The 26,199-nt window shown below is 40.1% G+C and overlaps 1 pseudogene; it reads left to right on the top strand.

The window, feature by feature from the left end:
* Window positions 1–24,719, top strand: part of LOC110506081 (protein arginine N-methyltransferase 3-like) — a 118,783-nt pseudogene extending 94,064 nt beyond the window's left edge.
* Window positions 24,720–26,199: the final 1,480 nt, after the last annotated feature.

Below are 26,199 nucleotides of genomic sequence, written 5' to 3'. Positions count from 1 at the left end.
TGCTAAACACTCTCAACATAAAGCAACTCAACTAGAAATATGTTATATGTGGGCAATTACAGTGTTATGGAGGTAACATTACAAACAAAATCACAAGCTAAATGTCTCACAGAATGGACAGATAAAACATACATGAAATGTTCGAGGTGTGTGTCTATAGTACCCCATGAGGGAGCGTATATACCCCAAAAAGCGGAATTAGGGGGACATTTGGCACACAGACAGAGAGTGGAAGTGGCAAGAAATACGTTAGTCCTGCCATTCCTCTCTCAGCTCAGAGCATAGAAAAAGGAGTGCCATTTGTGTGCCATTTGACTGCAAGCCAGCTCCACATCAATGGTGGTGGGATTATCTCTCTCTCAAGCTCTCCATTCATCTCTCTCTCACTCGCTCTCTCGCGCTCTCCATACAGTATTCCATTGCGAGATACAGTTTTTCATAGTGCATGGTTCTAACTGTCTCCGGTGACCGACCTGCCTATACTGTGCCCCTCCCAGCTCTCCCTCCTTTGCTAGCACGCTATGAAAGATGCAAGGGTTTGTGTTCTTGGAAGTGCGGCAACTAATCAGTCTCCTCCGTTACAAAGATAATTAATCTTCCTAGTGGAATCTAATCTTGACGTGCAAGAAGTCAAGGGATCAATTATTTTGGAGTCTACTCTTCACCACTACGGCATCATCGTTAACAGTGGGGGCAGAGAAAGGCAAGCGACAATATGAACGAAGTCCTGTATGGCAATACTTTGTTAAATGAGTTAAATGAGGTGGAATTGAGGTACGGTAATGGTAGTACAGGTGCAGTGCTTAACCATTTGAAAGGGACGCACCATGACACCCAAACCATTGCTGACAGCGGCGCAGCTACATTTTGAGTTCACATGGAATTTTATGAATTTTGCTTATTGTTTTAACGGAAAACCGATTAAAAAAAATAGCTGTTTAAACGTTAGTATTGTTTTTCCATTTGTCACATCCCTAACACACACCCGGTGGAATCAATTTCTATCCCACAAAAATCAGGAATCAACACCCAATAGTCAATACAGAAGACAATTAGAGTCTCTAAAGACTGGAAGGGTAATGGTACTGACCTCGTAGAGAGAGAGATGGCCTTCATCCCAAGTGGCACCCTATTCCCCTATACAAAGCATTCAGAAACTATTCAGACCCCTTGACTTTTTCCAGATTTTGTTATGTTACGTTAAATAGTTTCCCCCCTCAATCTACACAATATCCCAAAATGAATTTTTGGGCAAAAACATAAATATCACATTTATATAAGTATTCAGACCCTTTACTCAGTACTTTGTTGAAGCACCTTTGGCAGCGATTACAGCCTCGTCATCTTGGGTATGATCCTACAAGCTTGGCACATTCTTCTCTTTCAGGTTGGATGGGGAGCGTCGCTGCACAGCTATTTTCAGGTCTCTCAGATGTTCGATCAGGTTCAAGTCCTGCCTCTGGCTGGGCCACTCAAGGACATTCAGAGACTTGTCCCGAAGCCACTGCTGCATTGTCTTGGCTGTGTGCTTATGGTCGTTGTCCTGTTGGAAGGTGAACCTTAACCCCAGTCTGAGGTCCTGAGCACTCTGGAGCAGATTTTCATCAAGGATCTCTCTGTACTTTACTCTGTTCATCTTTCCCTCGATCCTGACTAGTCTCCCAGTTCCTGCCAGTGAAAAACATCCCCACAGCATGATGCTGCCACCACAATGCTTCACCGTAGGGATGGTGACAGGTTTCCTCCAGATGTGATTCTTGGCATTCAAGCAAAAAATAGTTCAATCTTGTTTTCATCAGACCAGAGAATTTTGTTTCTCATGGTCTGAGAGTCCTTTATGTGCCTTTTTGGCAAATTCCAAGCGAGCTGTCATGTGCCTTTTACTGAGGAGTGGCTTCCGTCTGGCCACTCTACCATAAAGGCCTGAGTGGTGTAGTGCTGCAGAGATGGTTGTCTTTCTGGACTGTTCTCCCATCTCCACAGAGGACCTCTGGTGCTCTGTCAAAGTGACCATTGGGTTCTGGAGGCCACTGTGATGGAGGCCACTGTGTTCTTGGGGACCTTCAATGCTGCAGAAATGTTTTGTTACACTTCCCGGATCTATACCTCGACACAATCCTGTCCCGGAGCTCTCTGACAATTTTTTTGAGCTCATGGCTTGGTTTTTGGATGATCAATGGAAACAGGATGCACCTGAGCACAATTTAGAGTCTCATAGCAAAGGGTCTGAATACTTACAGTATGTAAAAAAGGTATTTATATTTTTGTACTTTATACATTTGCAAAATATTCTAAAAACGTGTTTTCGCTTCGTCATTATTGGGTATTGTGTGTAGATTGATGAGAAAAATAATAGTATTTAATCAATTTTAGAATAAGGCTGTAACGTAACAAAATGTTGAAAAAGTCAACTGGTCAGAATACTTTCAGGGCACTATCATAGGGAATTAGGGTGCCATTTAGGATGGATCCAGGGTAAACTAATAAGTTTTGTTTTAAGAGGGGAAAAGAGAGTAAAGAGGTGAGAATTAAAGAGTGACAAGAGAGTTAAGAGGATAGAGGGAAAGGGGCCTCGTAGAAAGAAGAGAAGCAGGTGGAGGAGTTTAAGTGTAAGAGAACCAGATTAAGAAGAGTTAAGAAGTGAGGATGGAGAGCGTGTAAGAGAGACTTTGGGAAGTGAGAAGGAATTCATAAATAAAAATAGTTTAAAAGATAGAGGGGGTGGTTATTGATGTAGTGGTGAAACTCGTTCGCTCCACCCCAGCACCTTGGCAGTCCCAGTGCTCCTCTCGGGATGTTAAAGCCGAAATTGAGTTTTTAACAACATTAACTGGCTGCCTTTCACCTCTATAGCCTGCTTTATAACTAATACACTCACACACACACACACACACACATACACACACACACACACACACACACACATATGCATCTCAGCGTGTGCACACACACCAGCCATTCCCCTGTGGTCCTGTGCAGTGAGGGCAAACGTCTCAAAGTCACCCTGAAGACACACACTCCCACATTTCCTTCCTTCACACACACACTTCTGTCCCTATTTCTTTTACAGAATGCTGTCAAAGAGACAAACCTGATTTAAAACGAGGGATGAGAAACACAACCTGACCTGCATCAACGCCAATGTCTCTCCATTCCATGTGTCTGGGAATTTATCTGTGGCGAGACAGAAGCTTATGAGATGTGTTTGTATGAGTGCAGTAATTAACCACAGGATGATGAGAGTCAACACACACACACACACAAAGAGATGTTGGTGTTTAGAGAGAGAAAAACAGCACACAGTGGGCCGGAACAAAACATCACATGAGAACTACTCGGAGCTGGCAGGTTAATAAATTAAACGCAACATTGTTTATCATGCGCATTTGATTTGTATGACTAGGAAATGGATGAGGTGGGATTTTCATAGGGTTACGGATTTTTCCCCCAATATTGTTTTAGTTGCCTACTTTTTTGTTTGCTCGAGAAATTGTGGGCATACTTTGTGTAAGGATGTCCCATGATCCTATAGATGAAACGGTGGCCTGGTTATCTGTGTCCCGGACCAATCAGAAGACCTCAAACTTGGGTGGGAGTTTGCTGCGGATTTCAATAGGCCAGCGATTTACTTTCTTCCGTCCCTTTAACTCTAGTGTCCTCTCTGTGCCCTGTGTCCTGCCATAACACTTCTGTCTTCTTCTTGTGCCTCTTACTGATTAAATTATCTCTCTATTTCACTTTCTCTCCAACTCTGACTTTCTTTCTCCCCCTATGTTTTAGTGCTGAAGGTCCTTGAGGAGCTGAGCTGCATCAGGCAGACATCAGGGTGTAATTCCCCATGCCTGCTTTATGTACTGCTCAGACAGGTGCTCAGGATATACGACCCCCTGACACTGCCTGACTACACCTCCTCTACCTATCCACCTCTTCTTAGACAGAAAGAAAGGAGGGTTGAAAAAGTGAGTTATGTAGAAAGTGGGAGATAGGGAGACTAGATTGAAATGCTGCTGCCGTGCACATTACTGCAGTGTTGGGTGGAATAGATAGAAGTTGTTCTGCCTTGGGAGAACTTGGAAAGGGAGGTGTGTGTGTGTGTGCATGCGAGCTTGATTTATTTATGGAAAAAAATATATCTAAAAATATATACAGCTTAAAAGTGCACATGATGATGCATGAAAACATGAAACAACCCTTTTTCAGTGTGGTCCTTGGAAAACAAACTGTGCAAGCAACATTTGCTACTTGTAATCGATGTCTGCAAAGTTTCCTGTAGATAACGTCAGTGCCACATCTGCATTTTGGTCCAAAAAACATTGGACTTGGTCGGGCCATAATTTTGACTCACACAAACATTTGGTGCTAAGTAATGCATTTTTATTCATATGATGCACACAAGAATGTATTATAGAAAATGGTGAGAAAATAATAAGGTTGAAAATAAAAAGGGACATTTTATGATCATACTAGTTAGTATGATTCATGAGAATTATATGTCAATGCTATGTATTTATTAAACTTTTAACAGGGAGTCACTATTGAGACCAAGGTCTCTTTTTGCAAGGGAGCCCTGATACACAATTTATAAAATGCTAAATAATATACACTGCTCACTAAAATAACACATCCTAGATCTGAAAGAATGAAATATTCTTATTAAATACTTTTTTCTTTACATAGTTGAATGTGCTGACAACAAAATCACACAAAAATTATCAATGGAAATCAAATTTATCAACCCATGGAGGTCTGGATTTGGAGTCACACTCAAAATTAAAGTGGAAAACCACACTACAGGCTGATCCAACTTTGATGTAATGTCCTTAAAACAAGTCAAAATGAGGCTCAGTAGTGTGTGTGGCCTCCACGTGCCTGTGTGACCTCCCTACAACGCCTGGGCATGCTCCTGATGAGGTGGCGGATGGTCTCCTGAGGTATCTCCTCCCAGACCTGGACTACAGCATCCAGTTTGATTTCACGGAATTGTGATTGACTTGGAGTTACATTGTGTTGTTTAAGTGGTCCCTTTATTTTTTTGAGCAGTGTACAATAATAATACAAATATTCAAGTAAAACCATCACATTCCTCAGCAAGGAGGTCCCCAATCAATATTTTGAAATGCCTGAGAGGCACCAGAACATCCAGTTGACTGTCAAAGACAGTTTGTGTCAAAAATAGTGAAGACAGTTAAGTGCATTTCTTTGTATGTCTGAGTAATCCACTCTTACCTCTGCATTCACCTGTTGGCATTGTCTATTTACCCAATAAGGGTTTCATCAAGCTAGCTGACATCCGCTACATGAGACTGGTACTTTAGCCTGAGTTTGTTTGTGCCATCATGCCACTCCTTGTCATGTTTGGTATGACAAGGAGTTGACATGATAGCACAAACAGATCTGGGACCAAGCTACCGGTTCTTATCCTCAGTGGGACCAAGGATGGACAGACCTGGAGAGGGGTTTGGGGGGGAAGAGGGCAAGTAAAGTTAGGTTTCTCTCAGAAGAAAGCTCTTGTGTTTTACGGTCATTACTATGGCAGTGTAATATAGGTCTGTGGCAGACAGAGGTGTCAAGTTACTGTAAGTGTACCTTGTCTTGTTCATACCTTTGCCATGTGAGGTCAGTTTGACCTGATGGGCTGGAGAGGCCGTGGCCACCCTCTGTTTGGAGAAATATGAGAGGGAGAAGGGGCAAGAGATGAACAGAGACAATAAACATCCACATTTTTTGAAGATAATACTTTGAGCACACACTTTACACACTAGGTCTTATTGTAGGTATCCAAACAACTCCAAACAGTTAATAATTAAAATATAAACATTTTAACCAGTAGTTTGGCAACCATCAAGGAGGGACAGTGAATATCATAGCTTTAGAGCCTCCTTACCTTTACACTTTATTGGTTGGTCATCCTTCCATCTCTCTCTTGATGGAAGTCTTTTCCTCACCCACTATCTTTCTTCTGGCTTGTTTTGGCATTCATTATAATTAATCACTGTCAATCCACCGTTCTTTAAAAGTTTGGAAGACCTCTTTTTTCATCCCGTCTTTTGCGTTTGTTCAATTCATACAAAAAGGTGCTATCTAGAACCTAAAACGTTTATTCTTCTGTCCCCATAGGATAACCCTTTAAAGAACCCTTTGGTTCCAGGTATAACCCTTCTGGTTCCAAGTAGAACCCTTTCCGCAGTGAGTTCTACATGGAACCCAAAAGGGTTTTCCTATGGGGACAGCTGAAGAACCCTTTTGGAACCCTTTTTTCTAAGAGTGTAGCTTCAATTCACCAAAATATCATGAACCTTTATTTTCCTCTTACCTTGGAAGATGGGCCCTGGTCAAAAGTAGTGCATATTATAGGGAATAGGGTGCCATTTGGTATGCAGTCCCGGTATGGAGAGCGCCAGTGAGTGTAATGGACTAAGATAGCGCATTTCTGTGGCTGTGCGTGGTTAACGTTAGTGGCATGTTGATGTTTGACGTCTCTGTGAACGGACCAGCTCCATTCCTCCTCTGATTTCAACACATGATTAATTCTCCCTCAGTCACTGGCTACTTCACTAGATGGCTAGAGGCCCTAGACTAGGGCCTTCTCCAGCACAGAGGGAAGTCCGCGGAGAAAATACTGTGGTGTATAATGTCTCACTAATCTAATGAACAGTGCCACAACGTTGAGGTTTGTGACTTGTCAATACTTCCATACTTTCAAGAAAGTGTGTGTTTGTGAAGTGTTTTAGTGTTAATAATCTGTTTAGTCTCTTATATGTCATCATGTGTTTCTCAATCCAGTCCTCGGGGATGATAGGCCGTTTCACATAGCCTATTGATCTATTCTACTAGCTCACCTGGGTTGTGTTCATTAGGCACCATAAGGAAGAAAACAAACTTAAACACGGATGGACTACCTGAATTTGCCCAGTAAGAAGTGTTCATTCCCCTTTCTGTTACAAAATCGGAGTAGATAGCCAGAGCGAATTCATGTCCATTGAAAACGCACAAAGACTATGACGTGAATAATCAAGTCAATAAATGTTAGGTAGGTAGTTAGATAGCAAATAGTTAATATACTGGCAAGTTCGATGTATTAGTTGCCAATTTACGAGGTAGCTAGCTAACATACCAGTACTTACTGCTGTAATGGTATTGGAGCGACCCGCACAGACAGCTGTGTGTTATGTGTTAGGCTATTAGTTGGTTGTGTTGTACTTACCAGTACTCAGTGTTCGCGGGGTCTGACATGCCAATCAACCTGCTATCTGCCAATCAAGGGAATGCCTAGAATGTTCTGATGCCGGGCATCCTGGTGGTTGGCGGAGTGGTGTGGAGGGGGGTTGGGCAGGGGGATGGAGCATTGGAAGTTAAGACCAGGTTTAGCCATTGTTCTCCCACTTACTGTACGTCTGGCCTTCACAAGAGAAGGTCACGGTTGATTTGTTGGGTATCATTCATTTATTTGGCATGGGCTACGGCCAAACAGTAGCCTGTGTGAAGTTGGGTTAATAAACCGTCAATTCGTAAACTCAATCCTCTGTCTGGACAATTGTTCCTTTATGATCTAGTCAGGTCATTACAATATGCTTTGTGGTTTGTAAGGATAGCGTTGCCAACAGAACGTGTAGTGTAACTTATTTGAAAAGTTATTACATTGCTCAACATTTTCTTAAAATGTGTCATTAGTTAACCTCTCTGGGACCGTTCGGGATGTGAGCGTCCCACCTCTCAACAGCCAGTGAAACTGCAGGGCGCCAAATTCAAAACAACAGAAATCCCATAATTAAAATTCCTCAAATGTAGAAGTATTTTACACCATTTTATAGATAAACTTCTCGTTAATCCAACCACAGTGTCCAATTTCAAAAAGGTCAGCAACTAGTCACAGAAAGCATTCAGCCATTTTCCAACCAAAGAGAGGAGTCACAAAAAGTGGAAATATAGATCAAATTAATCACTAACCTTTGATGATTTTTATCAGATGACACTCATAGGACTTCATGTTACACAATACATGTATGTTTTGTTCGGTAAAGTTCATATTTATATCCAAAAATCTGAGTTTACATTGGCGCGTTACGTTCAGTAGTTCCAAAAACTTTGCAGAGTGACTTTGCAGAGAGCCACATAATTTTTTACAGATATACTCATAATAAACATTGATAAAATATACAAGTGTTATGCATGGAATTTTAGATCCACTTCTCCTTAATGCAACCGCTGTGTCAGATTGAAAAAAAACTTTACCGAAAAAGCACATCATGCTATAATCTGAGTAGAGCGCTCAGAGCCCATACATATATCCGCCATGTAGTGGAGTCAACATTAGTCAGAATAGCCTTATAAATATTCACTTACCTTTGATGATCTTCATCAGAATGCACTCCCAGGAATCCCAGTTCCACAATAAGTGTTTGTTTTGTTCGATAATGTCCATAATTTATGTCAAAATAGCTCCTTTTGTTAGCGCGTTCAGTCCAGTAATCCACATTCATAAAACTCGTTCACTAGTTTCAGACGAAAAGTGAAAAAAGCTCCGTCACAGTTAGTAGAAACACATCAAACGATGTATAGAATCAATCTTTAGGATGTTTTTAACATAAATCTTCAATAATGTTCCAACCGGACAATTCTTTTGTCTTCAGAAATGAAGTGGAACTTAAGCTACCTTTCAAGTGAGAGGGCGAGACTGAGCCTGTGACGCTCTGCCAGATCACTCACTCAAAGAGCTCTTATTAGCCCCTCCTTTAGAGTAGAAACATCAAACAAGTTTCTAAAGATTGCTGACATCTAGTGGAAGCCGTAGGAAGTGCAAAATGACCAATATCCCACTGTGTATTGGATAGGGGCTGAGTACAAAAACTTCATACCTCAGATTTCCCACTTCCTGGTTGGATTTTTTCTCGGGTTTTTGCCTGCCATATGAGTTCTGTTATACTCACATACATCATTCAAACAGATTTAGAAACTTCAGAGTGTGTTCTATCCAAATCTACTAATAATATACATATCTTAGCTTTTATGGCTGAGTAGCAGGCAGCTTGATTTGGGCACGCTTTTCATCCAAAATTCCCAATACTGCCCCCTACCCCAAAGAAGTTAAAGCAATGAATTTGTATGCGCTCTTGTCGGACTTTGGCTGCATATTTTCCACTATTTTCTTCAAATCTGAAAAGTTATGAAGCCACGCCCATTCCTGAAGAAATGTATCATAGGCCCTAAAAGTACGGAAATAGTGTCCACTGCGTGTATACTTTGTTTTTTGGCGAATGTAGTACGACATCCGGGAACTTTTGGAATACTAACTCTATCCATACTATGACCAACAAGCATACTATATACTCAATTTACGTCACAAATAGTACGGTTAGTGTGGTTAGTATAAGTATTCGAACATAGCTTAGAATTTTTCTCCCAGTTTTCCTCCAAGTATGTTTTCTTTTTTCAGTTATTTGATCTCAAACTCGTTTTATTTACCCTGCAGGGGTTGCATTTAATCAGAGGACTATCGCAGGTCAAGCAATTACTCTTTTGGCCTTTTTTAAACCCCAAATGGCAACTTGTTCTCTATATCCCTCAAACTCAACTCTGGACTTCGAAGCAAGTTCCACTGTATTTTATTATTGATCCTCTCTAATCAGGGACTGATTTAGACAGTGGGTGCAATTAATTATTAGTTCGAACAGAAAACCAGCAGGCTCCTTACCTCATTGGGTAAGTGTTGAAAACTCCATGCCCTATATGGTGCACTATTTTTGACCAAAACCCTATGGGTCCTGGTCCAAAGTGGTGCACTAAAAAGTGAATAGGGTGCCATTTGGGGGACAGACTTACAGCCTACCCCTGCATAACTCCCTTCCCATTCTGGCTCCCCTCGAGCTCTGAGCAATACCCGAGGGGTTGTGAGGCTGGGTTCCATTTCAGACCCTTTTCCCAGCCCTTCGTCATTCATCTGGGGGAAAAAATGGGTAATGTTCAGTATCTGCACATTTTTGGCAGGTTGACATTTGTCATGAATCTTGCCCTCGCGCCAGAACTAAACAATTTCCCCTAGATAGGCCAGCTGCAAAGTCAAAATGGTCTATTTTGTAAAAATTCACCCCAAACCATCTCAATTGGGTTGAGGTTGGGTGATTGTGGAGACCAGGTCATCTGATGCAGCACTCCATCATTGTCCTTTTTGGTCAAATAGCCCTTACACAGCCTGGAGGTGTGTTTTGGGTCATTTTGAAAAACAAATGATAGTCCCACTAAGCCCAAAACAGATGGGATGGCGTATTGCTGCAGAAAGCTGTGGTAGCCATGCTGGTTAAGTGTGCCTTGAATTCTAAATAAACCACTGGCATTGTCACCAGCAAAGCACCATCACACCACCTCCGCCATGCTTCACAGTTGGAACCACACATGTGGAGATCATCCATTCACCTACTCTGCGTCTCACAAAGACAAGATGGTTGGAACTAAAAATCTCAAATGTGGACTCATCAGACCAAAGGACAGATTTCTCCTGGTCTAATGTCCATTGCTCTTGTTTCTTGGCCCAAGTAAGTCTCTTCTTCTTGATGATGCAAGATAGAGGGGAGCAGATGACGGGCTGAGCGTAGCTATGTAGAGCACCTCAAGATAAAATGTAATTTTCAATATCGGTAAGTTAGACTAAATATAAGCACTACACAATCTGGTGGGTGATAACCTTTAATCTGGATAACAACACAAAACACATTTTAAGACTAGAGAAATGTCTCGACAAGTATTACGAAAACGAGCATGACAGAGAGTAAGACAGGGGAACCTATTTCAAAACGAAAACGTGACTCTTCTACAGACACAGACAATTCTATATTTTCACCACTGGGAATGGTAAAGGTCGAAACCCATCTGTTAAAATCAATGACAAACTGGGTATACTTGAACTAGTCAGTAAGGATATAAAAGAGTTGAAGGCAAGCCTCGAGATTAGTGATGAAAAAGCTGCGACATTGGAGAAAGACAAACTAAAAAGGACAGTCAGTAAGATTGAAACCGAAGTGAATGAACTTAAAAAGGATGAACACCGCTCTGAGAGAAGCCTTACTTAACATACAGACTAGATCCATGAGAGAGAATCTGGTGCTTACAGGTATCCAAGAGAAAGAAGGAGAAGTTCCTGAATCTGTAGTTAGAGAGTTCCTCCTTTACAGCGCTACAGATTCCACACGAAGCTATCGACAAAATCCAACTAGAACTTGTACACCACTTCGGACAGAGAGGGCAGTGAACACCCAATCGTTGCCAAATGTGCTTTCTTTAAAGATAAAATAATGGTTAAAAGCCTGGGTAAATGACTTGCTGGCACAAAAATTGGCATGAATGACCAGTTACTGAAGGAAATTGTAGAACGTATTAGATTAAAAGGGAAACGAGTAGCTCTCGTTGTCAATAAACTATATATTGATAACCAGTTGATCAGAGACACAAAGACTATTCCATGGATATTTTACAAATGACAAAGTTCTCATCGAGGCGGCAAATAACGAAACACACAATTCTAGCCTGGTAATGGATTGTAATAATACAACAAAAAATACAGCTTTCTATATGTCTTCAAATAGAACTAATTGGAACTCAAAAGCACTAATTCAACATGGTGAAGATAACAACTCAGTGAACAGAAGGCACAGTATGTGTGGAAGGTATGGTGTGAGTTTTTTTTTGTGTTTGGGAAAGTGTGGCGTTGAGTGAGAAAGGAAATGGTTGCATATCCCAGAACCAATGTATTGCTGTGAGCAAGAGTTGTGAGAGCGTTTTCAATGTTGTTCAGATGAGGGATATACTTTTTATAATGAATTATACGTCCTATTTATTTATTGTCCTATAATAGTGGAACAGCGTTTTAAAATAAATTATACGTTTAATTTATTTATTGTCCTATCAATGGCAACTACATTTGTTTAATTAATTATGCATCTAATCAATTTTTTTATGATCCTATATTGATGGAACGGTCCACAACCCTATACACTAGACACCCACCTGAATGACCCAGGCACTAAGGAGAAGTCCCTAATTGTTTTATGGGCCTGCTGTAAGTGTAATATGCAGCCAAAATGCAGTCAGAGACCTAGATGTAAGGGGTGCGTGTTGGTGGCAGGGAAGTCAGGCACAGGAGAACGAACTTGGTATAAATGGAGTTGTTTAATAAATACTGACAAAACTCCAAAACAACCAAAATTGACAAAATAACAAGTGGGTACAAAACCCGTCACACACCAACACTAAAATGCACATCACATACAATCTCCGACAAGGACATGAGGGGAAACAGAGGGTTAAATACACAAAGTGTAATTGATGGGATTGGAACCAGGTGTGAAGGAAGACAAGACAAAACCAATGGAAAATGAATGGCTATGAAAAATGGATCAGTGATGGCTAGAAGGTCGGTGACATCGACCGCTGAACACCGCCCGAACAAGGAGAGGCACCGACTTCGGTGGAAGTAGTGACACTAGAGCAGCACTGCCCCCTCAAGATTCTGAGCCTGCTTGGCAGGATTGGTTCTGCAAAGCCAAAGCCCCCTAAAGGGAGAGCATAATATACAAGTAAATTCTCAAAGCTGCTAATGAGAACCTTGACGACCTTGTACCTAGCCGGTGGGGATTCCGGTGGGGTGCCCCCACCCAGGCAGTGGCAGTGTTGGCAACACTAGCTGCAGTAACCCATGGGGAGGCGTCACACTCAGACATTCAGAGAGGTGGTATATTATTGTGGCCCTGGTGGCACAAAATCAAACGTCTGACTGCATTGAGATGCTTGGGAATAAGGTCAATACGGGGGACCATGTTGTGGGTGTTTCAGGGTTTGGGGGTATATCTGACCTCCATCATCTAGGAAGTGACAATGATTAATAAAATCTTCCCATTTCTGACCATTTTTTTGCACAGTTTTGCAGGCCTTCTCATACAGCTGCAACAGTATATGCATTGGTAAATCAAGACCTTTCTTGAGTTGGGCTCTGGGATGGTGCAACTGTTGAGAATGAGAGCCTATGGTTTTGTGAAGGAAAGGGGTTGAGTGTGTATGTGTTTATCCCACAACTGTTGCGGGGGAGTAAAAGATGTTAGGGACAATATAGGATGATTCACAATAATTGTTTGCTAATATAATAATTAGTGTGCAAAACTGTTATTTTGATAATGGCGAGACTGGTGAGAGGTAAAAATCCTTTGCATAAATTGCCTACATTACTACAGATATGAATTGCTAATTATGGAAAATAAGATAAACTGGATTTTAAAAATATATATATTTTTATGGCTATAATACAAATCGAGGTGAGGGTGATGGAAATGCATTTGGCGGTTGATCTACTTCTGTTCGGTAAATGGCACTGTGTGATCTTTTCGAAGGATGGATCCCAGTTTCTTCAGGGCTATGGGATCCGGGGGGTCAGGGGTCGTCTGCCAGGCATTGGGATGACAACCCAACTCGGGATGAGGAGGGCTTTTAGCGGGTGGAATAGTGGGGACCAATTGGAGGTTTACTTAGTAGCACTGCAAATATCATGGTACAGCTATATAGACACTCAATCGTCATGTTACTTTTTAATGGTACGTTTACAAACCAATATTTTGATGAATAGAATTGAAAGTTGTGTCTCATTATGGTAAGTGCTGAAATAAGTATAACCAGTTATAATTGTAATGGCTTAGCAGATAATAAGAAAAGACTATCAGTATTTACCTGGCTAAACGAGAAGGAATATAATATCTATTGTTTACAGGAAACTCATTCGACAATTTTAGATGAAGTTTTGTGAGGAAAAGGACTGGGGTTGCGAAATGTATTTCTCCCATGGGAAAAGAAATTCAAAAGGGGTGATGGTTTTCATTAACTGCAATTCTGATCCAAATTTGCAAATTGTCCTAACAGATCATCAAGGTAGATGGATTATTTTAAATATGTTATTGGACAGTGAACAGATATGGCTTATAAACTTATACGGTCCAAATAATGATGATACAATCTTCTTTGAAAATATATATAAGAATGTATCAAGTCTACAAGCAACACTAGACTCTTTTATTATGGTGGGAGATTTTAATACTGTTTTAAATAACTCTATGGACCGTAAAGGAAATCACACTACAAACTATCGCCCTCAGGCACTTAAGGAAATCATGATTGATTGAATCCATGAATGATCATGGATATATTGGAATTAGTGGATATATGGAGGCTTAAATACCATGAACTAATGAGATATATACATGGCGGAGGCTTGATCAAGCTATTCGTCTAGATTACTTTATGTCATTCTCTCTGGTACCAAAAGTTTTAAAAGTGTTGATAGGGGACAGAATGCGGTCGGATCATAACATAATTGACATACATATGACTCTTACAGAATTTCCACGTGGGCGAGGATATTGGAAATTTAATCAAAGCCTACTTGGTGATAAATTGTTTATAACTAGGACAGAAGAATGTATAACTGACTTTTTCAGACAGCAGATAGGTACAGCAGATCCCCTTATTGAATGGAACACTTTTAAATGTGCCTTTAGAGGCCATGCAATTCAGTACTCATCTATAAAACAGTACAGTTAGACAGCAATGAAAACTGTATCATAGAGGCACAGGATAAGTTCTAGGAAAAACAAAAAGAAATGGAGAAACTTAATCAAGAAAGATCCAGTGTAATATATTCAAAAAATTAATCGAACTGGATGGAATATGGGGACAAATGCACCAAATTCTTTTTAAATCTTCAAAATATAAATGCTACCAAAAAAAATGTATTGAAACTTGTTGCAAATGATGGAGTCACGCATGATTCACCGAATTATATTCTGAAAGGGGAAGTAAAGTACTTTAAGAATATGTTTTAATTTCAGTCTCCTCCATCTCCACTAACCGAAGTTAGCTGTATGGATTATTTTCCTAAAAATAATGTAAAATTAACATCTGTACAGGAAGACTCACGTGAAGGCCAAATTACAGAGGAGGAACTTCTTGATGCAATTAAAGCCTTTAAAGGTTGGGAAAACTCCAGGGTTGGATGGCATACCAGTGGAAGTATAGCAAACTTTTTTTTTAAATACTCAGAGAACCATTATTAGCATGTTTTAACCACATAAATGGTATATTGTCGGACACGCAACAAGAAGGTCTGATATCATTATTATTGAAACAGGACCCAAGTGGTGTATATAAAGATCCAGTCCATTTAAAAAATTGGAGGCATCTTACACTTCAGTATTGTGATGCAAAAATCCTACCTAAATGCTTGGCAAATAGAATTAAAAAGGTATTGTCAGATATTATTCATTCTAATCAGACAGGTTTTTTACATTGACGATACATTGGAGATGTAATATAAGACAAGTACTGGAAACAATAGAATACTATGAAATATCAGACTCCAAGCCTGGTTTTCATAGCTGATTTTGAAAAGGCTTTTGATAAAGTACGACTGGAATTTATATATAAATGCCTAGAATATTTCAATTTTGGGGAATCTCTTATAAAATGGGTTAAAGTTATGTATAGTAACCCTAGGTGTAAAATAGTAAATAATGGTTACATCTCAGAAAGTTTTAAACTGTTTATAGGAGTAAAACAAGGTTGTCCACTATCGGCATATCTATTTATTATTGCCATCGAAATTTTAGCTGTTAAAATCAGATCCAACAAGAATATTAAGGGACTAGAAATCTGTGGCTTAAAAACAAAGGTGTCACTGTATGCTAATGACTCATGTTTTCTGTTAAAACCACAATTAGAATCCCTCCACGGCCTCATGGAGGATCTAGATACTTTTGCTAACCTCTGGATTAAAACCAAATTATGATAAGTGTACTATATTACGTATTGGATCACTAAAGAATACATTACCGTGTAGTTTACCAATAAAATGGTCTGATGGGGATGTGGACATACTCGGTATAAAAATCCCTAAAGAAAGAAGTTATCTCACTCCAATCCATTTTATAGAAAGTTATAAGATCTTGCTACCATGGAAAGGAAAATACCTGTCTATTTGTGGAAAAATCACCCTGATTTAACTCTAGTCATATCACAGTTCACCTATTTGCTTATAGTTGTGCCTACACCTAGTGACCTGCTTTTTAAATTATATGAACAAAAGATATTCCATTTTATTTGGAATGGCAAAGCCAGAAAAAAATTAATGGGCCTATTTCTATACTGAATATGAATTCGGAGGGCAGAAGTTATTAAATATTAAAGCATTAGATCTCGCACTAAAGGCATCAGTCATTCAAAAGGTATACTTAAATCCAAACTTGTTTTCTAGTAAATTGGTAGGAATGTCTCACCCCAAATTAAAGAATGGCCTTTTTCCCTTTATTCAAATTACAACTGCTCACTTTCAGTTGTTTGAAAAGGAAATAATCTCCAAAATATCGTTATTTTTTAAACAAGCTATATTTTTTATAAACAAGCATACATTTTTTAACACGTTTAATCCACCTGAAAAGACAAAACAAATAATACAACAAATATTGTGGTTAAACTCAAGTATACTAATTGATTTAAAAAACACATATTTTTCAATTAAATGTTTAAAAAAGGTATAATTTTAGTGAATGATATCATAAATAGGACTGGTGGAGTTATGTCACACATGCAGCTAAAACAGACATATGGATATGTCTGCTCTACCCAAAATAACAACCAACTAATTGCAGCATTACCACAAAAATGGAAGGGGAAAGAAGTAAGGAACTTGCCTGTTGGCCCTGCATTAAATAACATAAATGGTTAAAGACAATTGTGATAAATAAAAACATATACCAATTTCATTTAAGGACCAAAAAAAAAGACAGTTTATAAAGAGATTTCCGATGTACCCATTCCATGGCACATGGTTTATGACTTGACACACAAAACAACGCCGGATTCAAAACTTCACATTTTTCAAATGAAATTACTATACAAAATTCTTGCAACCAATAGAATGTTATATATATGGGGGATACAATCTTCCCAGCTCTGCAGATTTTGCTGTGAGGAGGCAGAGTCATTAGATAATTTATTTTGGTACTGTCCATATATAGCTTGTTTTTGGTCACAGGAACTAATACTGCAGATAGCAATACTGGATCATTTGAAAAGCCATAGTCAATCAATCAATAATAGAATCATTATTTTTGCATAAATGTTTATCTTTAATATACAGTCTGTAGAAGCTATGAGATTATACATTTTCAGTACTTTTGTGAAGCATCACAGCACAGTTGAAAAATATATGGCAAATAGAAATCCAAAATGGATGGTGTTAAGAGATAGATGGGATGAGCTGAAGGGTGGGACTAATAACAAGATAACCAATGTAAAACATACGGGGTCTGTAACATGTATATAGATTCAGATATTTTGTGAAATAGCACAGTTACAAATAGAAATCAAACTGGATGGACATCAGAAATAGAGGAAGGACTAAAAACAACAAAATATAATTATTGTAAAATAGATTCTGTCTGTAAAATGTGTAAAATGTGTATAATATGTATAAACTGAAGGTAGAAGCCTAAGTGTTATTGTTTATTGGGGGAAGGGTGGTAAGGTTTGTGGGGAATAATAAAGTATATATATTTGCATATACAGTTGAAGTTGGAAATTAACATACACTTAGGTTGGAGTCATTAAAACTAGTTTTTCAACCACTCCACAAATTTCTTGTTAACAAACTGTTGTTTTGGCAAGTCGGTTAGGACATCTACTTTGTTCATGACACAAGTAATTTTTCCAACAATTGTTTACAGACAGATTATTTAACTTATTATTAACTGTATCACAATTCCAGTGGGTCAGAAGTTTACATACACTGAGTTAACTGTGCCTTTAAACAGCTTGGAAAATTCTAGAAAATTATGTCATAGCTTTAGACGCTTCTGATAGGCAAATTTATATCATTTGAGTAAATTGGAGGTGTACCTGTGGATTTATTTTAAGGCCAACCTTCAAACTCAGTGAGTCTTTACTTGACATCATGGGAAAATCAAAAGAAATCAGCCAAGACCTCAGAAAAAAATGTAGACCTCCACAAGTCTGGTTAATCCTTGGGAGCAATTTCCAAACGCCTGAAGGTACCACGTTCATCAGTACAAACAATAGTATGCAAGTCTACACACCATGGGACCACGCAGCCATCATACTGCTCAGGAAGGAGACGCGTTCTGTCTCCTAGAGATTAACGTACTTTGGTGCGAAATGTGAAAATCAATCCCAGAACAACAGCAAAGGACCTTGTGAAGACCCTGGAGGAAACAGGTACAAAAGTATCTATATCCACAGTAAAACGAGTCCTATATTGACATAAGCTGAAAGTCTGCTCAGCAAGGAAGAAGCCACTGCTGCAAAACCACTATAAAAAAGCCAGACTACAGTTTGCAACTGCACATGGTGACAAAGATCATACTTTTTGGAGAAATGTCCTCTGGTCTGATGAAACAAAAATAGAACTGTTGACCATCGTTATGTTTGGAGGATAATTAGGTGGATATATTGAAGCAACATCTCAAGACATCAGTCAGGAAGTTAAAGCTTTGTCGCAAATGGGTCTTCCAAATGGACAATGACCCAAAGCGTTCTTCCAATGTTGTGGCAAAATGGCTTAATTAAGGACAACAAAGTCAAGGTATTGGAGTGGCCATCACAAAGCCCTGACTTCAATCCTATAGAAAATGTGTGTGCAGAACTTAAAAAGCGTGTGCGAGCTAGGAGGCCTACAAACCTGACTCAGTTACACCAGCTCTGTCAGGAGGAATGGGCCAAAATTCACCCAACTTATTGTGGGAAGCTTGTGGAACGCTACCCGAAACGTTTGACCCAAGTTTAACATTTTAAAGGCAATGCTACCAAATACTAATTGAGTGTATGTAAACTTCTGACCCACTGGTAATGTGATGAAATAAATAAAAGCTGAAATAAATCATTCTCTCTACTATTATTCTGACATTTCACAGTCTTAAAATAAAGTGGTGATCCTAACTGACCTAAGACAGGGAATTTTTACTCTGATTAATTGTCAAGAATTGAGAAAAACTGAGTTTAAATGGTCTATGTAAACTTCCGACTTCAACTGTATACAGTGCCTTGCGAAAGTATTCGGCCCCCTTGAACTTTGCGACCTTTTGACACATTTCAGGCTTCAAACATAAAGATATAAAACCGTATTTTTTTGTGAAGAATCAACAACAAGTGGGACACAATCATGAAGTGGAACGACATTTATTGTATATTTCAAACTTTTTTAACAAATCAAAAACTGAAAAATTGGGCGTGCAAAATTATTCAGCCCCTTTACTTTCAGTGCAGTAAACTCTCTTCAGAAGTTCAGTGAGGATCTCTGAATGATCCAATATTGACCTAAATGACTAATGATGATAAATACAATCCACCCGTGTGTAATCAAGTCTCCGTATAAATGCACCTGCACTGTGATAGTCTCAGAGGTCCGTTAAAAGCGCAGAGAGCATCATGAAGAACAAGGAACACACCAGGCAGGTCCGAGATACTGTTGTGAAGAAGTTTAAAGCCGGATTTGGATACAAAAAGATTTCCCAAGCTTTAAACATCCCAAGGAGCACTGTGCAAGCGATAATATTGAAATGGAAGGAGTATCAGACCACTGCAAATCTACCAAGACCTGGCCGTCCCTCTAAACTTTCAGCTCATACAAGGAGAAGACTGATCAGAGATGCAGCCAAGAGGCCCATGATCACTCTGGATGAACTGCAGAGACCTACAGCTGAGGTGGGAGACTCTGTCCATAGGACAACAATCAGTCGTATATTGCACAAATCTGGCCTTTATGGAAGAGTGGCAAGAAGATAGCCATTTCTTAAAGATATCCATAAAAAGTGTAGTTTAAAGTTTGCCACAAGCCACCTGGGAGACACACCAAACATGTGGAAGAAGGTGCTCTGGTCAGATGAAACCAAAATTGAACTTTTTGGCAACAATGCAAAACGTTATGTTTGGCGTAAAAGCAACACAGCTGAACACACCATCCCCACTGTCAAACATGGTGGTGGCAGCATCATGGTTTGGGCCTGCTTTTCTTCAGCAGGGACAGGGAAGATGGTTAAAATTGATGGGAAGATGGATGGAGCCAAATACAGGACCATTCTGGAAGAAAACCTGATGGAGTCTGCAAAAGACCTGAGACTGGGACGGAGATTTGTCTTCCAACAAGACAATGATCCAAAACATAAAGCAAAATCTACAATGGAATGGTTCAAAAATAAACATATCCAGGTGTTAGAATGGCCAAGTCAAAGTCCAGACCTGAATCCAATCGAGAATCTGTGGAAAGAACTGAAAACTGCTGTTCACAAATGCTCTCCATCCAACCTCACTGAGCTCGAGCTGTTTTGCAAGGAGGAATGGGAAAAAATGTCAGTCTCTCAATGTGCAAAACTGATAGAGACATACCCCAAGCGACTTACAGCTGTAATCGCAGCAAAAGGTGGCGCTACAAAGTATTAACTTAAGGGGGCTGAATAATTTTGCACGCCCAATTTTTCAGTTTTTGATTTGTTAAAAAAGTTTGAAATATCCAATAAATGTCGTTCCACTTCATGATTGTGTCCCACTTGTTGTTGATTCTTCACAAAAAAATACAGTTTTATATCTTTATGTTTGAAGCCTGAAATGTGGCAAAAGGTCGCAAAGTTCAAGGGGGCCGAATACTTTCGCAAGGCACTGTATATACAGTGGGGAGAACAAGTATTTAACACACTGCCGATTTTGCAGGTTTTCCTACTTACAAATTATGTAGAGGTCTGTAATTTTTATCATAGGTACACTTCAACTGTAAGAGACGGAATCTAAAACAAAAATCCAGAAAATCACATTATTATTATTAATTGTATTATTAATTTGCATTTTATTGCATGACATAAGTATTTGATACATCGGAAAAGCAGAATTAATATTTGGTACAGAAACCGTTGTTTGCAATTACAGAGATCATACAGGTTTGCACACACTGCAGCAGGGATTTTGGCCCACTCCTCCATACAGACCTTCTCCAGATCCTTCAGGTTTCGGGGCTGTCGCTGGGCAATGCAGACTTTCAGCTCCCTCCAAAGATTTTCTATTGGGTTCAGGTCTGGAGACTGGCTAGGCCACTCCAGGACCTTGAGATGCTTCTTACGGAGCCACTCCTTAGTTGCCCTGGCTGTGTGTTTCGGGTCGTTGTCATGCTGGAAGACCCAGCCACGACCCATCTTCAATGCTCTTACTGAGGGAAGGCGATACATGGCCCCATCCATCCTCCCCTCAATACAGTGCAGTCGTCCTGTCCCCTTTGCAGAAAAGCATCCCCAAAGAAAGATGTTTCCACCTCCATGCTTTACAGTTGGGATGGTGTTCTTGAGGTTGTACTCATCCTTCTTCTATCTCCAAACACGGCGAGTGGAGTTTAAATCAACAATACTCTATTTTTGTCTCATCAGACCACACTTCTCCTATTCTTCATCTGGATCATCCAGATGGTCATTGGCAAACTTCAGACGGGCCTGGACATGCGCTGACTTGAGCAGGGGGACCCTGCGCTGCAGGTTTTTAATCCATGACGGCGTAGTGTGTCACTAATGGTTTTCTTTGAGACTGTGGTCCCTGCTCTCTTCAGGTCATTGACCAGGTCCTGCCGTGTAGTTCTGGGCTGATCCCTAACCTTCCTCATGATCATTGGGCCCAGGCTCTGTTGTAACCGGCCGCGACCGGAAGGTCCGTGGAGTGATGCACAATTGGCCCAGCGTCGTCCGGGTTAGGGAGGGTTCGGCCGGTAGGGATATCCTTGTCTCATCGCGCACCAGCGACTCCTGTGGCAGGCCGGGTGCAGTGCGCACTAACCAAGGTTGCCAGGTGCACAGTGTTTCCTCCAACACATTGGTGCGGCTGGCTTCCGGGTTGGATGCGCGCTGTGTTAAGAAGCAGTGCGGCTTGGTTGGGTTATGTATTGGAGGACGCATGACTTTCAACCTTCGTCTCACCCGAGCCCGTACAGGAGTTGTAGCGATGAGACAAGATAGTAGCTACTAAACAATTGGATACCACCAAATTGGGGACAAAAATGGGTAAAATTCAACAACAACAAAAAATCACACAAAAAAAATCATACAATGTGATTTTCTGGATTTTTGTTTTAGATTCCGTCTCTCACAGTTGAAGTGTACCTATGATAAAAAAATTACATGCTTTGTAAGTAGGAAAACCTGCTAAATCTTCAATGTATCAAATACTTGTTCTCCCCTCTGTATGCATGCACACACTACTGTTCAAAAGTTTGAGGTCACTTAGACATGTCTTTGTTTTTTTAAAGAAATGCTATTTTTTGTCCATTAAAATAACATCAAATTTATCAGAAATTCAGTGTAATGTTGACATTGTTAATGTTGTAAATTACTATTGTAGCTGGAAACGACAGATTTTTTCATGGAATATCTACATAGTCGTTCAGAGGCCCATTATCAGCAACCATCACTCCTGTGATCCAATGGCACGTTGTGTTAGCTAATCCAAGTCAACAGTGAAGAGGTGACTCCGGGGTGCTGGCCTTCTAGGCTGACTTGCAAATAATAAGCCATATCTCTATCCAGTGTCTGTGTTCTTTTGCCCATCTTAATATTTTCTTTTTATTGGCCAGTCTGAGATATGGATTTTTCTTTGCAACTCTGCCTGGAAGGACAGCATCCCAGGGGTCGCCTCTTCACTGTTAACATTGAGACTGATGTTTTGCGGGTACTATTTAATGAAGCTGCCCGTTGAGGACTTGTCTGTTTCTCAAACTAGACACTCTAATGTACTTGTCCTCTTGTTCAGTTGTGCACCGGGGCATCCTACTCCTCTTTCAATTCTGGTTAGAGCCAGTTTGCGCTGTTCTGTGAAGGGAGTAGTACACAGCGTTGTACGAGATATACCATTTCTTGGCAATTTCTTCCATGGAATAGCCGTAATTTCTCAGAACAAGAATAGACTGACGAGTTTCTAAAGAAAGTTATTTATTTACAGGCCATTTTGAGCCCGTAATCGATACCACAAATGCTGATGCTCCAGACACTCAACCAGTCTGATGAAGGCCAGTTGTATTGCTTCTTTAATAAGAACAACAGTTTTCAGCTGTGCTACCATAATTGCAAAGGGTTTTCTAATGATCAATAAGCCTTTTAAAATGATAAACTTGTTGATAATTTACAACATTAACAATGTCTACACTGTATTTCTGATCAATTTGATGTTATTTTAATGGACAAGAAATGTGCTTTTCTTTCAAAAACAAGGACATTTCTAAGTGACCCCAAAGTTTTGAATGGTAGTGTATACACACACACACACACACACACACACACACACACACACACAATACAATCAGAAAGTATACATACCCCTTCCCCTTTGACAAATTTTGTTACGTTACAGCCTTATTCTAAAATTGATTAAATAAAACAATTCTCAATCTACACACAATACCCATAATGACAAAGCAAAAACAGGTTTTTAGAAATGTTTACAAATGTATTAAGAAAAAACAGTAATACTTTATTTACATAAGTATTCAAACCCTTTGCTATGTGATTTCGAAATTGAGCTCAGGGTAATCCTGTTTCCATTGATCATCCTTGAGATGTTTCTACAACTTGATTGGAGTCCATCTGTGGTAAATTCAATTGATTGGACATGATTATGAAAGGCACACACCTGTCTATGTAAGGTCCCACAGTTGACAGTGCATGTCAGAGCAAAAATCAAGCCATGAGATTGAAGTAATTGTTCGTAGAGGTCTGTGTTGGCACAGGTCAAGCTTGTAGCATCATACCCAGGAAGACTCGAGGCTGTAATCGCTGCCAAAGGTGCTTCAACAAAGTACTGAGTAAAGGGTCTGAATAATTATGTAAATGTGATATTTCAGGGGGGGGGGGGGGGGGGGTTGTCATTTTGGGGTATTGTGTGTAGGTTGATGAGGAAATTAAACTATTTAATCAATTTTAGAATAAGGCTGTAACGTAACAAAATGTGGAAAAGGTCAAGTGGTCTGAATGCACTGTACAGTAAGCTCCAAAAGTATAGGGACAGTGACACATTTGTAGTTTTGGCTCTGTACTCCCGCACTTTGGATTTGAAATGATACAGTGATTATGTGAAAACTTTAATTTGAGGGTATTTTCGTCCATACTGGGTGAACCTTTTATTTCAGCACTTTTTGTACATAATTTTTGTAAATAATTTTATGTATTTATTTATTATGTATTTATTGAATTATTGGCCTGATGTTGATGTGGCACTCTGGGACTGTAACTGAATAGCCCTACTCTCTATTGCCTAGGAGAGGTTATTCTCTAGATTAGAGATGTGCGGCTCCAAGACATTGATTTTGGGTCAGTGTAGCATTAATGGTCGAGGTTATGGTTGGGGGAGGGAGGGAAAGCTGATCCTAGATCTGTTCCTATGGGAGACTTCACCCCAGAGTGCTCCAATACAGGTGAACAGAAGTCAAAGGTTGGTGCTCAGCCTCTAACTTTTATTGGTTTTCCTCTTTAGGGGAGGAGCTTCAGGGACGGATCATCGTACGCAAAAACAAAAAGAACCCCCTGCTCACTGTTCATTACAGTTGACCTCCATGACAGGAAGCAGACCTACAGCCTGCAGTGAGTTCACTGATCACATGACGATGATGACATATCAATAGTGTGGCTGAACTGAAATATTCCCCAGACTATGCCAAAACAAATAATATTATTATGGTTGCTAGATCAAACAATGATGGGGTGATACAAAGTTAGGCTGGATAACGTTAATTTTCGATTTATAAGGCCATTTTCAATGGGTTACAGGTCAAATCTGGTGAAAATGGGCATAATGGAAATAGTAATAGATTTAGGTTAAACATCCAGAAATTCTCAACAAAAACTGGAGTGGCTTATCAAACAAACACGTAGACTATGGAATGGATGCATTAATAGTTACTTTTCATAAATGTCTATGCTTGAAGACATGCGAATAACAGAAAGGTTGAAAATTCTGATGTTTTCAGCTACAGTCTGGTCTGTAGCATCACCAAGTACCCTTCTCAGATGATGTAGACCGGGGTGCTCCAACCCTCTTCTTGGGGAACTACCCTCCAGTAGGGTTTCATTCCTTTGGCAGCGATTACAGCCTCAAGTCTTCTTGGGTATGACGCTACAAACTTGGCATAACTGTATTTGGGGAATTTCTCCTCTTCTCTGCAGATCCTCTCAGGCTTACAGGTTGTATGGGGAGCGTTGCTGCACAGCTATTTTCAGGTCTCTCCTGTTCGATGACAAGCATACTGATAACATGATGCAGCCACCACCATGCTTGAAAATATGATGTGATGTGTTAGATCGGGTTCAAGTCCCGGCTCTTGTTGGGCCACTCAAGGACATTCAGAGACTCCCAAAGATACTCCTGCGTTGTCTTGGCTGTGTGCTTAGGGTCGTTGTCCTGTTAGAAGGTGAACCTTCACCCCCCCCCCCCCCCCATCTGAGGTCCTGAGCATTCTAGAGCAGGTTTTCATCAAGAATCTCTCTTTAATTTGCTCCGTTCCTCTTTCCGTTGATCCTGACTAGTCTCACTGTCACTGCCGCTGAAAAGCATCCCCACAGCATGATACTGCCTCCACCATGCTTTGCTTAGGGATGGTGCCAGGTTTTCTCACTACGTGACGCTTGGCATTCAGGCCAAAGAGTTCAATCTTGGTTTCATCAGACCAGATAATATTTTTTCTCATGGCCTGAGAGTTCTTTAGGTGCCTGTTGGCAAACTCCAAGTGGGCTGTCATGTGCCTTTTACTGAGGTGTGGTATTTTTTACCCATCCCTAGCAAATACAGGTGATTAAACTAATTGCATTCTAAACTGAAGATCATGAGTTGGTTGACTATTGGAGTCAGGTGTTGGGGAAAAAGTGTGATACCAACTAGGTCCCCGAGGACTGGAGTTGCCCATCCCTGATTAATATTGATGTGTTCAGTAAATGTGGTCACAGTCTGTGACTATCCTATTTGGCTGCATGCATGTACATTTCAACCCTTAAAAATGGCATTACAGTTTCAGTATCTCTGGCCCAGAAAGTCGGATTCTTACGAGGTAAAGTTCTCCTGGTTCAGTGGGGTCAACTGCAGTTTTCTCACAGGGTTTATGTCAGGGGTCTCCAACCCTGTTCCTGGAGAGCTACTCTCTTG

This window comes from Oncorhynchus mykiss, chromosome 26 (assembly GCF_057628025.1).
Source record: "Oncorhynchus mykiss isolate SJ-2025 chromosome 26, ASM5762802v1, whole genome shotgun sequence".
NCBI classification, from domain to species: domain Eukaryota; kingdom Metazoa; phylum Chordata; class Actinopteri; order Salmoniformes; family Salmonidae; genus Oncorhynchus; species Oncorhynchus mykiss.
Note: the sequence above shows the minus strand (reverse complement) of the source record. Positions and strands in the feature narration are given on the sequence as shown.